Source organism: Rhinatrema bivittatum, unplaced genomic scaffold, assembly GCF_901001135.1.
Source record: "Rhinatrema bivittatum unplaced genomic scaffold, aRhiBiv1.1, whole genome shotgun sequence".
In the NCBI taxonomy this organism is placed as follows: Eukaryota; Metazoa; Chordata; class Amphibia; order Gymnophiona; family Rhinatrematidae; genus Rhinatrema; species Rhinatrema bivittatum.
The window spans coordinates 93214-100912 of NW_021820828.1; positions in this window are offsets into that span (position 1 = coordinate 93214).

Genomic DNA, 7699 nt, shown 5'->3' on the forward strand with positions numbered 1-7699 from the left:
CTGTCTTTTATAGATCCTGAACAGCCTTAAGCTCTTTAGCCTTTCCTCTTAGGAGAGCAATTCCATCACCTTCATCATTTTGGTCACCCTTCTCTGTATCTTTTCCAATGCAACTATATCTTTCTTAAGATGCGGTGACAAATCACTCCAAGTGGGAATTCACTCTGGAGCGATATAGAGGCATTATGACATTTTCCGTTTTATTCATCATTTCCTTCCTAATAATTACTAACATTCTGTTTGCTTTTTTGACTGCCGCAGCACACTGAGCCGATGATTTTAAAGTATTATCCACTATGATGCCTAGATCTCTTTCCTAGGTGGTAGCTCCTAATATGGAACCCAACATTGTATAACTATAGCATGGGTTATTTTTCCCTATATGCAACACCTTGCACTTATCCACATTAAATTTTATCTGCTGTTTGGATGCCCAAATCTTCCAGTCTTGCAAGGTCTTCCTGCAATTTATCACAATCCACTTGTGATTTAACTATTCTGAATAATTTTGTATCATCCACAAATTTCATTACCTCACTCGTCATATATTGAAAAGTAAGGGTCCCAATACAGATCCCTGAGGCACTCCACTGTTTACCCTTTTCCACTGAGAAAATTGACCATTTAATCCTACTCTCTGTTTCCTGTCTTTTAACCAGCTTGTAATCCACAAAAGGACATCACCTCCTATCCAATGACTTTTTAGTTTTCGTAGAAGCCTCTCATGAGGGACTTTGTCAAACGCCTTCTGAAAATCCAAATACACTACATCTACCGGTTCACCTTTATCCACATGTTTATTAAATGAAGCAAATTTGTGAGGCAAGACGTCTCTTGGTAAATCCACACTGGCTGTGTCCCATTAAATCATGTTTACCTATCATGTCTATCTATATGTTCTGTGTTTTTTGTTTTTTAGAATAGTTTCCATGATTTTTCCCAGCATTTAAGTCAAGCTTACCGGTCTGTAGTTTCCTGCATCTACCCTGGAGCATTTTTTAGGGATCAGTGTTACATTGGCTCCCTTCCAGTCTTCAGGTACAATAAGTTACAAATTACTAGTAATAGATCTGCATTTTAATTTTTGAGTTATTTCAGAATTCGGGGGTTTATACCGTCTGGTCCCGGCAATTTGCTACTTTTTAATTTTTCAATCTGCCTTATTACATCTTGCAGCTTCACCGTGATTTGTTCCAATTCTTCTGAATCATCACCATTAAATACAGTTTCCTGCATGGGTATCTCCCTAAAATCCTCTTCAATAAACACCGAAGAAAAGAATTTATTTCGTTTTTGCATGATGGCCTTATCTTCCCTAAATGCCCCTTTAACTCCTCGATCATCTAATGGTCCAACCAACTCCCTCGCAGGCTTCCTGCATCAGATACATTTTAAAACGTTTTTATTATGAGTTTTTGCCTCTGCAGCCAGCTCCTTTTCAAATTCTCTTAGCCCGCCTTACCAGTATTTTATATCTAACTTGCCAATGCCTACGCCTTTTCCTATTTTCTTCAGATGGATCCTTCTTCCAGTTTTTGTAAGAAGGAACGTTACCCGGGTGCTCCTGCCCTGCCAGAGATACACTTAGAAATGCTGCCGAGGCCAGCACCGTTTGGAATGGAAGAAATTAAGAACGGTGCCAGCCTCAGTTTGCCAGAGCTATTCCTTTGGCACTGAAGGTTTTTCTCTTCCCAAGGCACTGGGATTGATCAGGCTCTGCTGAGCAGGAGCAGTGCAGTGATGCGGTGGAGAGTGAGGAGGAGACTGATGGCGGAGGCCTGCACGAGGGACTGTCCTGGAAGAGAAGCGTGGAGCAGAGATGAGAGAGTTATTCGGCCCTCTTTCAGTTCAGGAAGAAGGAGCCTGATGATGGAGGCCTGCACGAGGGACTGTCCTGGAAGAGAGGCTTGGAGCAGAGATGAGAGAGTTATTCGGCCCTCTTTCAGTTCAGGAAGGAGCCTGATGATGGAGGCCTGCATGAGGGACTGTCCTGGAAGAGAAGCTTGGAGCAGAGTTGAGAGAGTTATTTGGCCCTCTTTCAGTTCAGGAAGAAGGAGCCTGATGGCGGAGGCCTGCACGAGGGACTGTCCTGGAAGAGAAGCTTGGAGCAGAGTTGAGAGAGTTATTCGGCCCTCTTTCAGTTCAGGAAGAAGGAGCCTGATGATGGAGGCCTGCACGGGTGACTGTCCTGGAAGAGAAGCTTGGAGCAGAGATGAGAGAGTTATTCGGCCCTCTTTCAGTTCAGGAAGAAGGAGCCTGATGATGGAGGCCTGCACGAGGGACTATCCTGGAAGAGAAGCTTGGAGCAGAGATGAGAGAGTTATTCGGCCCTCTTTCAGTTCAGGAAGAAGGAGCCTGATGATGGAGGCCTGCACGAGGGACTGTCCTGGAAGAGAAGCTTGGAGCAGAGTTGAGAGAGTTATTCGGCCCTCTTTCAGTTCAGGAAGAAGGAGCCTGATGGCGGAGGCCTGCACGAGTGACTGTCCTGGAAGAGAAGCTTGGAGCAGAGATGAGAGAGTTATTTGGCCCTCTTTCAGCCAGTCAAGCCACCTCGCCGCCGTCTTGAGGTCCTCAGTCCATAGGAAGGAAATGGATGAAAAACTTGAGTGTGCAGAAACTGTAACTGTGACCTCTGTACTGGTCTGTTGTCAGGTATCTTACTGATGTCTGACGTGGGTAGCACGGCTCTCCATTAATGTACCACGAGGAGATGGACTATCACCTGCACCAAACGTCCGCACGTGCATGCAACCTCCATGAAAGGCTCTAATACCACTGGTCACTATTAACGTAGCCGTGCAGAGCAGGCAGTGGGAATGCAGTAGGGCACAGTTTTCTGGAGAACGGAGACACTCGTAACACAGACACTAGTAACATACGATATTGGCTGCAGGTATTATTCAAGGCCAGAATTTGCCTAAATGTAAAAACAGGAATACATATTTCTGCATGTATAATGTTATATAAATCAAACTATAGCCCCCATCCTAGGCAACAAGTACCCGCCCTATGCCAGGCACTAACTACCAGCCCCTAGGCCTGCAGCCCACACCCCAGGCTCTAATTATGTACCCCATGCCCCTAGAGACCCACTACAGACAGTAATGACCCACCCCATGCCCTACATTACCACTCCCTGCCCCTAGCACCCAATCCCACACGTGTGCGAGGCTCCTCCCAGACTATCCTGCTCCTCTCACCAGCGCATGTGTACAGGCGATTCTCATTCGCCACCACCAGGGACGCCAAACGGGCAACCTCCCTGGTGGTGAAATTGGGCTGGCGCGCTGGTGGACACATTGTGGCGACACACCTGAGGAAACCAGGAAGTTCTGCCCTCGCAGAAGTGAGCATGAGCATGTGCGCTTGTATGTGTACACAAGTGTGCATATGTGCATACACGTACAACTGTGAAGAAACCATACATGAGGGCACCTACATACACTCGCAGCTGTGGGCGAACCATAGCGAGGGCACATACGTATCATACGCGAGGGCACATACATACGCACGCAGCTGTGAGTGAACCATACGCGAGGGCACATACATACCATACGCGAGGGCACATACATACGCACGCAGCTGTGAGTGAACCATACGCGAGGGCACATACATACCATACGCGAGGGCACATACATACGCACGCAGCTGTGAGCGAACCATACGCGAGGGCACATACATACGCACGCAACTGTGAGTGAACAATACGCGAGGGCACATACATACGCACGCAGCTGTGAGTGAACCATACGCGAGGGCACATACATACCATACGCGAGGGCACATACATACGCACGCAGCTGTGAGTGAACCATACATGAGGGCACATACATACGCGCGCAGCTGTGAGCGAACCATACATGAGGGCACTTACGTATACGCGCAGCTGTGAGCGAACCATACACGAGGGCACTTATATACGCGCGCAGCTATGAGCAAACCATACGCGAGGGCACATACATAGGCGTGCAGCTGTGAGTGAACCATACGCGAGGGCACATACATACGCACGCAGCTGTGAGCAAACCATACGCGAGGGCACATACATACGCACGCAACTGTGAGTGAACCATACGCGAGGGCACATACATACGCACGCAGCTGTGAGTGAACCATACGCGAGGGCACATACATACCATACGCAAGGGCACATACATACGCACGCAGCTGTGAGCGAACCATACGCGAGGGCACATACATACGCACGCAACTGTGAGTGAACCATACGCGAGGGCACATACATACGCCCGCAGCTGTGAGTGAACCATACGCGAGGGCACATACATACGCACGCAACTGTGAGTGAACCATACGCGAGGGCACATACATACCACACGCGAGGGCACATACATACGCACGCAGCTGTGAGTGAACCATACATGAGGGCACATACATACGCGCGCAGCTGTGAGCGAACCATACATGAGGGCACTTACGTATACGCGCAGCTGTGAGCGAACCATACACGAGGGCACTTATATACGCGCGCAGCTATGAGCAAACCATACGCGAGGGCACATACATAGGCGTGCAGCTGTGAGTGAACCATACGCGAGGGCACATACTTACGCGCGCAGCTGTGAGCGAACCATACACGAGGGCACATACATACGCGCGCAGCTATGAGCGAACCATACGCGAGGGCACTTATATACGCGTGCAGCTGTGAGCGAACCATACGCGAGGGCACTTATATACGTGTGCAGCTCTGAGTGAACCATACGCGAGGGCACTTACGTACGCTGTGAGTGAACCATACGCGAGGGCACTTATATACGTGTGCAGCTCTGAACGAACCATACGCGAGGGCACTTACATACGTGTGCAGCTCTGAGCGAACCATACGCGAGGGCACTTATATACGTGTGCAGCTCTGAGCGAACCATACGCGAGGGCACTTATATACGTGTGCAGCTCTGAGTGAACCATACGCGAGGGCACTTACGTACGCTGTGAGTGAACCATACGCGAGGGCACTTATATACGTGTGCAGCTCTGAACGAACCATACGCGAGGGCACTTACATACGTGTGCAGCTCTGAGCGAACCATACGCGAGGGCACTTATATACGTGTGCAGCTCTGAACGAACCATACGCGAGGGCACTTATATACGTGTGCAGCTCTGAGTGAACCATACGCGAGGGCACTTCAGCGCAGCTTATTACATTGGCCTCTAAAATTGGAGAGGATTGGCAGGGAAAAGGCACGGGATGTACACGACACCTTCCTTCCAACCCACACCCTCTGATGCCCTCTCACCCCATTAACCCCAGCCCGCTCCCCTTTGCTCCCCAAGCCTGATCCTAACACTCTCTCCTTTTTTTCCTTTGACTCTAGTACCCTCCCCCTCCCCCGTTCCCCAGACCAATCCCAGTACTCTCCCTCCTCTCCAGGCCAGCATTTTCCTTCACCCAATCCAATCCAGCTTTATTATTCATCTCTCCCCAGCTTTCAGACCCCTCCATACCTCTAAGAAGAACATAAGAACGTGCCATGCTGGGTCAGACCAAGGGTCCATCAAGCCCAGCATCCTGTTTCCAACAGTGGCCAATCCAGGCCATAAGAACCTGGCAAGTACCCAAAAACAAAGTCTATTCCATGTTACCGTTGCTAGTAATAGCAGTGGCTATTCCCTATTGATTAATAGCAGTTTATGGACTTCTCCTTCAGGAATTTATCCAAACCTTTTTTAAACCTAGCTACACTACCTGCCTTAACCACATCCTCTGGCAATGAATTCCAGAGCTTAATTGTGCGCTGAGTGCTAAATCATTTTCTTCAATTTGTTTTAAATGTGCTGCTTGCTAACTTCATGCAGTGCCCTCTAGTTCTACTGCTTCTAGCATTCAACTCCTTCCTCACCCCCACATTTACCCCATCACGTCACCCCACAAGGATTCCCCCCTTCTCACCTCTTCAATATCACCCTCCTCATATCTCTCCAGATAATCTTTCCCCCAACTTTCTCCCTTCTCACCCCCCCCAGATATTCACACTTCTCCTTTCACTCTCCTTTCAGCACTCCCCTGCTCTTTCTCCCCACAAAGCCTTATAGGAGTCATAGCTGTGGTCTGGGGTTATTTCTGCTCCATCCCTCCTATCCTCTTATCATTGCTGACAGAAGGCAGCCCTGGGAGGGGAGTGGAGGGGAAGAAAGGAAAGGCTGGAGTTAACAGAGCAGAACAAAATGTGCAGAGCTCTGCTCCGGTCCTCCTCCTGACACCTCACCCGGCCACATCAGAAGAGGGAGGCCTGGGTGAGGAAGAATAGGGGCTCTGCAGTGTCTGCTCCGTTCTTCCCTCTCCCTCCTGTCCCTGAGGGGCTGGATTATGGAGCAGAGTGGCGCTTCTCTGCTCTGCTCCAGTCCTCCTCCTCCTCCTGACACCTCACCCGGCCACATCAGAAGAGGGAGACCTGGGTCAGGAAGAATAGGGGCACTGCAGTGTCTGCTCCGTTCTTCCCTCTCCCTCCTGTCTCTGAGGGGCTGGATTATGGAGCAGAGTGGCGCTTCTCTGCTCTGCTCTGCTCTAGGCTCAGCCCACCCTTCCTGTTCTCCGCAGCCTGCCCGAGAAAGAGCTGGAGCAGGAAGCCGAGGGCGATATAGTCCAATAGAGACCTATCTGCCCTTTCTGACAGCCCTGCAGCAAAGCAATCTCAGCTCCTGGCCTGTAAGGAGTGAAAGGTTGCCAGCGTTCCCTTGCTTATGTTCTGTTACCTGTATGAATGTAGCAGGCTCCCTTTGTGTACGCATTTTAGGCACCAGTATCCCACATGTCGAACGATAACTCATTCACGTTTACCTGCAGAATATTAGATGAGAGGACATGCCGTGAAAGTGCAAAGAGTGAGGTTGGTGGCGACCCTCACCTGCAGTAAATACTTTTAGCCGAGCTGAACGTGGCTCACTATGAGCCAGATGCACTAAAAGGTTTCTCTCATTTTATGCTGATGGGGAAAAGCTTTGTACATCTGGCCCTAAAACTAGCAGGAAATATTGCTTCATCAGCATTCTGCACCACCGCTGTAGGAAAGAGTCGGAAAACTTAAGAAGGAAAGGAGATTAAAGGAGAGCAGGAAAGTGCTGCTTGATCTTGACTCCATGAAGGCACTCCGCTCTCTAATGGAGCCCCCTTCTCTCAATCTATTGGTTGTGTACAGGACTCGGGAGTGCTGAACTGGTGAAATGCATTAGAGCTAATGGCGGATATTTAGAGTCAGCAAAGGGTTAATGCACCTCAAAACAAAATAAAAGCATCTGGCTTGAATTGCGGATTAGCAGATGGTTCATCAGTGGAGCACAGCTGTAGTGCATCCCTTCCACCCCACTGCTCTCCAGTCGGTATTTTCAGGGTAAGTGCAGCAGATGGTTTACATATACCGGGAGAGGCGAAGAGGAAGTCCATTCATTTGTACAGCCTTTGATTCCTTTTATTGGCTCAACATCAGAGTCATCCTAGTAAAGTTCCTAGATGCCATTAACGACTGCTTCAAGGAGCAGCTAGTCCTGGAACCCACAGCTCTCAGTGCATTGCATGGCAAGTGATAATAATGCAATCAGATTTGACATAATCACTGGAGAACATTAAGTAAAATTACCGCAGTAGCATTTAACTTTAAAAAGGGAGATTATGATAAGATGAAGAAATTAATTAAAAAAAATAAAACAACTCAAAGGAGTGGCTGTGAGAATTAAAAGT